The sequence below is a fragment of the Camellia sinensis genome, chromosome 11, assembly GCF_055761805.1.
Source record: "Camellia sinensis isolate YWXY chromosome 11, ASM5576180v1, whole genome shotgun sequence".
NCBI classification, from domain to species: domain Eukaryota; kingdom Viridiplantae; phylum Streptophyta; class Magnoliopsida; order Ericales; family Theaceae; genus Camellia; species Camellia sinensis.
The window spans coordinates 104,246,092-104,253,671 of record NC_138971.1 but is presented as its reverse complement, the minus strand read 5'-3'; the positions used below and the strand labels follow the sequence as shown (position 1 = coordinate 104,253,671).

General features: G+C 31.2%; 1 long non-coding RNA gene across 1 annotated transcript; it reads right to left on the bottom strand.

The window, feature by feature from the left end:
- Window positions 1-1,603: 1,603 nt before the first annotated feature.
- Window positions 1,604-4,653, bottom strand: LOC145802056 (uncharacterized). The gene is made up of 2 exons (XR_014344281.1): window positions 4,330-4,653; window positions 1,604-2,308 (listed from the first exon to the last, which is right to left on the bottom strand). It is a non-coding gene; the product is annotated as an uncharacterized LOC145802056 (long non-coding RNA).
- Window positions 4,654-7,580: the final 2,927 nt, after the last annotated feature.

Here is a 7,580-nt window from a genome sequence, read left to right as displayed (position 1 = left end):
CAAAATTGGTCTAAAAATGAGCTTACCAAGTCCAAATATTTTCTCAAGTTAAGATGATCAATTTGAGAAAAGCCAAATCGTTATTGAAAAAAGCTCAAGTTGGTTGCTTACCAACTTTATGTGATGCTCGTAAATGATCGGGTAAACTCTATGGTACTCATCTAGTTGGGATCATGTTGTTTTGCTTTAATACTTGTATATCTATCCAATTTATTGATGCACCACTTGTTTCATTTTTATCAATATGAAACTTTTTTTTTTCAGTAAAAAACATAATTATTGAATTATGCTTTAAATTTTGTTTCGACATTAAAACAAAACACAGAGAATCTTTTCCACTCAAATCATGTAGATTTTAAAAGAGAGAGAGAGAGAGAGAGAGAGAGAGAGAAGACATGGAAGAATCATTTGCGCTCGGCCACCCATACGTTAATATTATTATATGTATATGTTTAGTGAAGAAGAGTGAGGTAAGGTTTGTCATATGGTCAAAGTGGTCACCGAAACAGATTTCTTTTCTCTTCCTATAATAAATAGAAGTTTTGGTTACTAAATTTTTGATCCTTAAAAGTTAATTATTAGTAGTCAAAATTTTGTAGCGGCTAAAATTTTTGGTCATTTCATTAGTCAGTGACCAATTGTCGGAAAAGGTTTTAGCAACCAAAATGAGTTTAGTCGCAAAAGTAATCAATTGTCAACTAATTTTTTAGTCACTAAAATCTTTTCAAAAAAATTAATATCATATTTTCAGCAATTAAAAAATTTTGTTGTCAAAAACTAAAATTATTTAGAACAACTAAAGTTTTAGTCGCCAAGATTTTTTTGTTGTTCATCCTATTTTCTTTAGCTACTAAATATTCTAGTCTCTTAAAAGTCTGATTTTGTTTTTGGCTTTTAAAGTTTTAGTCGCCAAATTTTTTTTTTTCATTTTTTTGGGATAAATTACAAATATACCTCCTGAAGTTTACTTAAATTACAAATTACCCATTGTGGTTTTAAAAATTACATTACGCCCTATAAAGTTTCTAATTTCATAACAAATAAGTATTTTTTTAAAATAAATCATCAAATTAATTAACAGCTTTTGATAATGTTAAAATTTTATTTCAATTAATAATTCAAATATTTTTATTATTATATAGGTGAACAGTTAGAAATTTCACTTTTTCAATTAATTTTGTTAAATAAAAAATTCTAACAGGTAGGCAGTTGTTTTCCAAACCACATGGAGCAATTCGTATTTTAAGCAAACCTTAGGGAGTGTATTTGTAATTTATCTTATTTTTTTTAAGCTAAAAAGTTTTTTTTTTTTCAATTTTTTTTAAATTTTTTTAGCTACTAACTATTTAGTCGCTAAAAATATTTATTTCTTTTTTGGCTACCAATTGTTTAGTTGTCAAAAACTTGATTTTATTTATTTTTAATTATTTTGTCCACAACTTGTACGGATTCCATGCAACCTGTACCATGAATATAAATAAAACAATATATATATATATATATATATATATTAACAACCTGTACGTATTCCATGCAGCTTGTACCATATATATATATTTTTTTGCCGTGAATAAGTCATAAATAAAATGATAAAACATACAAATTTACAAGAGGCATATCCCAGGCCTTACATCACCAATAAATAACACCTAAACAAACAAAACCTAAACACTGAACAAAACTAAAACCAAGGAAACTAACAAAATACAAACTATAGAAGATCAATGTCCAGCCCAAATAGGAACAAAATAAAATAAGTAACGTATAATTGTAGATGTAAGAGCATCTCCAATGGTAGTAGGCATTTTACCTATCTAAATATTACTATAAAGTATATATTTTATTTTGCCTATCAACTGTTTTATGTTTTTACTCCAACCATGCTCTTTATTTTAGCTATTAATCCAAATACTATTAATTTTATAGAATGCCACGTCAACAACAAAGATGGAGGGAAATGATCCTAATGATTGAATACATTTTGCCTAGCGTTGAAGGCTAGCTACATGTAGCTAGTGAATATGAGTTGAGCTAAAATGCCTAATCATATGCCTAGTGCGTTGGAATTGAAAAAAGTGAATCACACTAGGCATTTTAACTAACAAATATTATATGCCTAGTGCATTGGAGATGCTCTAAATGACGGACCAAAACCAAACTAGGGCCTTATCATTAGTTGCAACCACAACCATATCAGCAATTGCAGCCTAGCTCAAGCTAGGACAGAGCCAGGAAAAGCAGTAGCTGCAGCCATTAGGAAATGCACAGCACAGCAATAGCCAGCTCCAGCCACAACCTCACAACAGCACTGCAACAGCATCAAACCAACAAGCAACAATAGCGATAGTAACCCAACTTCAACTAGCAACACCAGCTGCCAAGCTACACTACCATCTTCCAGCAGCATGCAACCATAGAAATAAAGAAACAAGCCTCTTGGACCAGGATGCAGATCAAATTTAACAAAAGGAGTATATATCCCAATGGAGCCAACAACAACCAATTGATAGGCAAACACAAACAGCACCAAGAATAGAACAAAGAGAGGGTAATCTATTCAAGCAACCACATAACAGAGGCCATGGGGAGGTTGAACAGATGCAATCCTCTCAATAAGAACCAAACATGACTACCAACTGAAAACATGTTTATAACCAAACAAATATAGAGATAACATATGACACACAATATAGTCCTTAGTTACTCAACCCACAACTCTATTTAAGCTGAGAAACTTAACAAGAATATGTGCTCACTAATCACTTAACCCACAAACAAGAACTTCCTCACCAGATGTACCAGCTGGCCACCCTGTAGAATAGACCATTAGAAATATATATGAATTGCTTTCACTCGGCCCACAATTCTCTCCCACTCCTCACAAAGATTGTAATCTAGCAATATTTGACTTACATCACTCAACACACAACCATCCCTAATAAAGGGCCTACTAACAACTTGCATAACAAACACATTAATCAAAGAATACATCATCTACTGAGTTGCTAAAGAAATGAGAATTGAAGTAACTTATTATGACTCCTGAGTTCATTTGGAACACACCCAACAAAATATACATCTTCATTTTAAGAGAGTTCAAGAAAGGAAGTTCTATACGACTTCCACGCCAGCTGGGATCGGCACCAAATGGAGAGGAAATGCATGTATGCATTATTATGTGTAGGAGATGCCACATAATTAGTCAGAATGATTCAGATATGATCAGATGTGCACAGTTGATATGGGTAATCGGAGAGGAAATGCATGTTTGCATTTTTATATATGTTTTCACCAATTTATACATTGTGCATTTTTACACCAAGGCAACACACACCAACAGCACTAAAAGGATAAGAAAATTTATTTGGAGGCCAAAAGTAGTGATAAAATGTAATCAAACATTGTATCTCCTCTTTAACAATTCTAAGGCCTGGAGCTTATACTGACAGAGAAGAAGGATTTGGAAATCTAACACACAACAAAACTGAGAAAAATATTAGTTTTCTTTCTTCTATCATCATCATACTTCAGCATTGAATCATAACTAAATCCTCCATAGCCAGAGAAATGACATGCCAACCCTAGTAATATGAATTGTCTTCCCTACATTAGGAAGCAACTCGAAGCACATAAATACAAGAATTCAGACACTACAATGAACAATTACTACAGTAATATGAAACCCAAGTAGTGAACAAAGTACCTCAATATGTAATGAAGACTCCCTCCAACTCTCTTTTTGTGCCTTTTGAATCCTATTAATTCATTCTTGCCAGATTTAACTTATAAGGACATTCAACCAATTTTCTTAATGTGAATGCAGTTAATTTCCCCTTAAAGTAATTTGTAACTTGAGTAATTTTCACATCCCAACTCAATCTATTTTGTTCAATAAGTACCCTTTCCCCACAGGCAAAAAGTTTAAAAAAATCTGAATTGTTTACTTTTGTGCTTTTCTTAACAATCACCAAGGCAGGGCAACAATCTGATTATTCTGGAGATCAAAAATTGAGCTTCAGATTCTGGCATTTGTTTAGCCAATATTGTTTACCATAACTATGTCCATCTTGCTAAATGTGTATCCTTGCAAATTTTTATTGGCGCAACCAAATAAAAAATAAAAAATAAAAATAAAAATAAAAACACATACACACACGCACACACACCCTAGTAATGGAAATTCATAATATTCAAATCTCAACATTGCTGTCAAATCACAATTTGGGGGTGGGTCGATTTAGGGCTAGGTTTGTGTCAAAGTGTGCGAATGGAAGAAGATGCAGAGAGAGAGAGAGAGAGACAGAGAGAGAGGGCGAAATAACGACACACCTAGGGTAAAGTCAATCGTGGAATGATAGAGGTGCGACAGTGGTGCTGTGTGCGATGAAGGTGATGGTCCTGCACCCAACGCTGATGGACACAAAGCGAGAGAAACAGAGGCGAGCAGAGGGGTAAAAGAGAGGGAGAGGCAGTGAGTCACAGTGAATCGGTGCTCCAGTTGTAGGCGAACGCGAGGAGGAGCGGCGAAAGAAAGCTGTTCCGTGGCTGGTAGAGCAGCGGCGAGAGAGGAAGGGGAGAGGAGCAGCGAAGAGGGGGCGGGAAAGGGAGAGAGGGACAGAGATGTTGAAGAGAGAGAGAGGAGCTGGTTTGTTTAGGGTTAGGTTTGGAAACAAAATATATAAATCCCTCCAATTCGCGACTAAAGATTTTAGTCGCTAAATAATTTTATAAATCACTCCAAAATTTGAAATGTGTCCCTACAAATATTTTAGTTCTTTGGCCACTAAAAATTTTTTTAGTCACTGAAAATAAATTTTTGGTGACCAAACTTTTGATCGCCAAAGATAAAAATTAAATTTTTATTTTTCATTTGGCGACTAAAGAATTTTAGTAGCCAAAATTAACTATACAACGACTAAAATATTTTTTTAGTTGTTGAAAATAAATTTTTGGATAAAAATTAATTTTTTATTTTTTATTCGGCAACTAAATAATTTTAGTCTCCAAAACTGTTTTTAGTCGTTGAAAATAAATTTTTGACGGTCAAAAAGATAAAAAGTAAATTTTTGTTTTTCATTCAGTGACTAAAAAATTTTAGTAGTCAAAACAAACTATACAGTGAGTAAAATTTTTTTCAGTCGCCAATTGTGACATTTTTAGTGACTAAATTGTTTTTTAGTCGTCAATAATCAATATACGGAGACTAAAAAAAGTTAGTAATTAAATATTGTACTTTTGTCAACCAATATAATTTTTGATCGTCAGTTCCAAAATTTTTGATGGCTAATTTTTTTTTTTAATCTCCAAATTTAATTGCTAAAAGTATAATTTATTGTCGTGTCTCTTGCATTGCATAGTTTCATGTTGAACTTCACTGTTATTATTTTAGATTACATCACTTATAGATAACTATGGGTGTGTTTGATTGGACGGACTGGATAAGGGGATTAGAATCTGTCGGACTTGAGTTTTGGGATTATGAATCTCCCGGACTATTTGGTTGTATTGGATATGTATCCTGTGTTTATTTTTTGAGATTATATGTTTGGAAAAGACTATTTTTAGTGAATCCTTTTTACATGGGATTAGATGTCTGGAAATGATTATTTTTAGTGAATCCAATGTTTGGTTGGACGGACTGGATAGGATAAATGAACAGAAGACTATTTTACCCCTTTTCAATTGTTTACTAAGTAATAGCAATATTAAACACATCTTTAATATTTTAATTATTTTTAGCTAGATTAAATAAAATTTTATTTTATTTTATTTTTTAAACAATCAAATAAATTTATTTTTTAAAAAATAAATAAATAAAATATCAATAAAAATATATTTTATTTTTTAATTAAAATTTTAAATAAATTTGTTTTTAAAAATAATAATAATTAAACAATAAAATTAAATAAAACATCTATTAAATTTAAATAATGAAATTAAATAAAATATAAAATAAAATTTAAAATAAAACATCAATAAAATATCTATAAAAAAATTAAAAAAAATTAAGTAAATAAAACATCAATAAAAAGTTAAATAAAATTATTTTATTTTTAAATTGAGACATTTAAATTTTATTGAATTTTATTAAATATAATAAATAATTAAATAATAGATGGTCAAAATGGTCATTTTACCACCTAATCTCAACAGTGAATAGTCTCTCAAAAATTGTCTCATACCCCCTAGATATAATAGTCCTTCGTATGGGGAATAAAGAGTCCAGTCAAAATTCATATCCGACGGACTAAAAAAAAGACCTACGACAGATTAAATATTTCTTTCGAATTATAATTCGCACAATAAATAATCCCCTTGTTATCCCCCAATCAAACATAGATATAAAAGAAGGGTTGATTTTTGTTTGGTAGCAAAAGAATGTTTTTTATTTTCTTGAAATCTACACTGATAACACTGCGATATGTGTGTATTGCGTGGGAGACGTTGCATGGCCGCACGTGATAGAGATATGTCGCACATTTTTCCTGGCGAGATTCCTGGTGGACGTTTCCAACATATAGTGCCATTTTGGCAACTTAACAAAAAGCCAGCGTTTTGAGCATTGCAACAAAAACGCCAGTCATGCAAAAACGCCAAGAAGCCCATTTGGAAAGATCAAAAACGCAACACTCAAATTTACCAAACTACCCTTAGAATATTTTAATTAATTAATTTAAAAATCAAAAAGTGAGGATATTTTGGTCATTTTGGAGTGATGTGACACTTTTAAAAAATATTAAATCAAAAATAAAAAAAATCAGCTTTTTACTAACTTCTCAAATCACTTTTAAAAAAGTCAAAAAATTTGATAAAAAGTCAAAAGCTAATTTTTTACCAATTTCTCAAGACAACTCATAGTGGACGCTTTACATTTTTGGGTGAGATTATGGATTCAATTTTTATCTAGTTGAGTTTGATATTATTTATTTATTTCTTTGTTTGAAGAAATTACCTAATAAGTCAGCTTTATATCCGATATGGAGTGCTCTTGCAATTGTATAGAATTACTTAACTAATGTTTTTATAATTTTGCCTACTGTGATGCTTTATCAATTGATTCAAAAGTAATTGTTTGCTCACCAATCTGGTGGTGTGCTAATAAATGATAGAGCGTGTAATTTGGTGTCAGTGTCGTTAGAATGATTTTGCACACTGGCATGTTTCTTCACTGGCCGTCTTTATTGTTGCTTTTGTATTGTACTTTATACTTTCCTTCTTATCAATAATTTTTTTTTTACTGATAAAAGAAATAAAATAAAATTGTAAGTAATGTTTCCATATGGTAAGGCAACCTACCAAATAACTTGTCGTTTGTGAGAGTGTTATTGAGTGGTTGTTGGGCTCGTGGACTCTTTGTAGTCATTGTTATGTTAGGTCGCTGTGATAATTGTTGGACTTGTGGAATGTTATTTAAATTGTGAAATTAAATAAATAGATTTATGAATAAATTAAAAAAAATACTAAGAACATATGTTGAGAATTATAACTAAATTATAACAAAAAATACACAATACAATAAAATGGTAAAGAAAGCGAACCGAAACCTGCACGGTAGCAGTTTTCTTAAAACAGATTTCACC